At 32.4% G+C, this 3,423-nt stretch overlaps 1 long non-coding RNA gene across 1 annotated transcript; it reads left to right on the top strand.

Moving 5' to 3' along the window:
* The first annotated feature begins 1,208 nt into the window (after positions 1-1,208).
* On the top strand, positions 1,209-2,434 carry LOC145823304 (uncharacterized). The gene is made up of 3 exons (XR_014365592.1): positions 1,209-1,369; positions 1,470-1,550; positions 2,316-2,434. It is a non-coding gene; the product is annotated as an uncharacterized LOC145823304 (long non-coding RNA).
* Positions 2,435-3,423: the final 989 nt, after the last annotated feature.

The following is a 3,423-nucleotide window of genomic DNA, read 5'->3' as shown; positions in this document are numbered from 1 at the left end:
ATTATTAAAAAGAATGATTGATGTGAGATGGTATGCTTGATGCCTTGTGTGATATGGTTGTGGTTGCTGGCCACTAGCTGAGTTCAAGCCATATTCTTGTGTTGGTATACTTTAGGTTAAAAAAACCTTTCCTCCAGGTTTCATGCCCTTTGAGTTTGAGGTCTGGTAATTGTAAGGCAATAGAAATGTGTATCTAGCATATAAGGCCTATGTTGAAGTACATATTGTACAGATTGAGCTTGATTTCTTTGACACTGCCAGTTCGTCAACTGCATCTCTGGTTTCTTACTCTGACCCAATATGTGCTTCTGTAGTTCAAGCTGCAACTATTGAATGCTCTTCACAGAGTAATCAGTGTGATGATTCATTTCAGTATGGAGATGGAAACGGGACATCTGGTTATTATTGAACTGATTTGTTGTATGTAAAATTTTTACACAAATATGGGGGCTTCTTTAGTCAATAACTCTTCTGCTCCAGCTATTTTTGGGTAAGTTCTTAATGTTATACTGTTGGAATTATGGTTCTTATTTAGAGTGATAATTATATGTCTCGTGATCAAAGATATTTGAGATTTGTTACTTATATGAGTTTTTTCATCTGAGCTATTCATTTTCAAATTATGTCCACACTGTTCACAAATATTCATTCTAATGACGGTGTATTTTCGTGTGAGATTGAAAATGATCAATAGATTAAGAGAGTAGATGGTCAGGAGAGTCACAACAGAAGCCTAACTATGTTAATACATTCATGAAAACACATAGTTACCATTATTTGCTTAACTATGCCATTTCTTCATGTACAAAAAAAACTATAAGCAAATGTGGCAGTGGCTAACTAATCCAACCTGGCCAAACCAATCATGTACTTGGATGGCATTAAGTAAAAAAACATGTTCTATCAATGGCTAACTAATCCAACCTGGCCAAATTTCAGGTTTCTATTCTATTGTGGTTGTTGTATGCATGTATCACATGTTAATGTTCGTTTTAAGTGTTATGGGTTTGCAACTTAAATGTATTGGATGGGTGTTTTGGAAACAGGTGTAGCACCTATCAATCTGGGAACTTAACGAAGAGGGATAAAGTAATTGATGGGATTGAGTAATTGATGGGATTATGAGGTTGGTCAACAGGATCTGTCTGTCACATCACAACTGGCATCACGAGGGATTACTCCTAACGTGTTCTCCCTTGATATTTGTGATTTGAACCATTTATTTAAATCATACCCACCGAAGAGGCTTTTGTTCTATTGTTCAGTGTTTTGTTTTGCAGCTGAGACTAAACAAATAGTGGACTTAGTGGACTATAGAATATGGTTATGTTGTCTCTTGTTCATGAGTAAAGAAATATTATATGTAATGGTAAGTCTTTATTGCCTTCTATTCATTCATCTACTATGATATTTGAACTACATGAATGGATGATATATTTTGATTGCTTGATTGTGAATATACTTCTCAGGATGTTGCTATTCTCTGCTTCTAAAGAGTAATCATCCCCATGGAAGGAGCAATTTATCATGATTACTCTATTTGACTTGAGGTAATGGCATTATCCATGTTTACTTTTGACTCTTCATTTTCAGTGATAATTTGAGTGGTTCTTATTTTATTTGTATGTCCTCAAGGGCATGCTCATAAAAGCAATGAATGCAATATTTATGTTATGTACCCAGCAAATTGCTACTATTATTTTTTAATTAATTTCGTAGGAAAAACTCTTAGGTGAATTTGTTTTCAGCTCCAACTTTGGAAGGAGTGGCAGCGTTGGTGCTAGAGAGAAGGAAAAGCGAGACGACAAAAAGCAATTCTTCCAACTAGCTAGCCCACGTAGTTTCAATTTAAGATAACAAGGGGCCATTTTGTTTGCCGGTTTATAATTTTATGAAATGTAAGATGTAATTATGATTAATAGGATATAAAATAAGAAATATTGTGTTTTTGATGTTATTTTTTTGAAGAAAATATTGTATCATTGCCTTGTTATATTATTTATGTCAACGATAATACGACCCCCACGCGCGTAGCGCGTGGGGGTCCAACTAGTATATAAAGAAATATGCGATGTAGGTGCCATATCATGCCATATATTTTGCCATTAGTGATAGTGATATATGGTATTCTTGCAATCTTTTGGCATCTTATGTTATCTGTGTTGCTTTATCATCAAGGATCACCTCAACTCTTTGAAGTTCTGATTTGTCAGATGCATTTCTACTAAATTGGTTTATAAAATAAAATTATTTATATATGAGTTTAGATGTAATTGATAATATATTAATGTTTTCTTTGTCTATTTCCTTTGCAGATTGGTTTTTGATGACATTTGGAAGTATACGTGCAAATGAAGATCAACTATTGAATTTTGTTTCCTGAACTGATACTTAGTTGTAGTTGTAAATTAAGATTGAGTGTTGATTTTTTTTTTTTTTTTTTTGTGGATTCTACGTTAGTTCATTTTGGGATTTGCTTTGGTGATTTTTTTGTTATACTTAATGGTTTATATTATTAAAGTTGTTTGATGGATATATTTTGATTTATAATATAAATTGTTTATTGATTTTTTTTGTAGAGTGATGTATAATAGCTAGTGATTTTTTAGTACAATTAAAAGACTATTGGGATATGAGCAGGGATATTTGTGAAATAATAATTGAAATTGAAATATAAAATATGGAACAGGTTTAGTGACGAATTTGTTTCGTTATTTGTACTTGTTATTATGACAAAGTGATTATTCATCACTAATAAACATTTTTTGTGACAAAATTTATTGTAACGCATATATGGAAGTTTTCATTGATTTTGTTGTTTGGTGATGAAATATTTTTCGTCACGTATATAAATATATTTGCGATGAAATATATTTCGTCACCCATGTATGACTTTTGGAGACGAAAAATTTCGTCACTTTTATATTTTATTGTGACGAAATTATTTCCTCATCAATGATCAACATTTGTGACAAATTTATTCGTCAACTAAAATTATAAATATGGTATTGAATAATTATTTGGTGACGAAAATGAGAATTTTTTGCAACAAAATCTTGTTTTATTGGTGACAAAAAATTTCGTCACTGAACTAATTTCATTGGTGACGAAATTATTTTTCATCATGGTGGTTTTTAGTGACAAACATTCAATGACGAAGCTGGTAACGAAAATATTTCGTCACAAATATCTATAGTGACGAAATTAGCTCTTTCGAGACAAAAAAATTTCGTCATTCAAGACCCAACTTATTGTAGTGATAGGTAGAAGGGTGTAAGAAGCTTCATCTCGGGGTAGACGGTGTGAGGTAACTTGTAAATGTTAGTAATTGTATGGTTGGCCGATTAGTGACTTCCGAGTTTGGGAGCAAAGTGTTATGAAATTCTTGACTCTGTTCGTGTGAGGATAATATGTGATGATGAC

Source organism: Camellia sinensis, chromosome 4, assembly GCF_055761805.1.
Source record: "Camellia sinensis isolate YWXY chromosome 4, ASM5576180v1, whole genome shotgun sequence".
Taxonomy (NCBI): Eukaryota; Viridiplantae; Streptophyta; class Magnoliopsida; order Ericales; family Theaceae; genus Camellia; species Camellia sinensis.
This window is presented reverse-complemented; position numbering and strand designations above follow the sequence as displayed.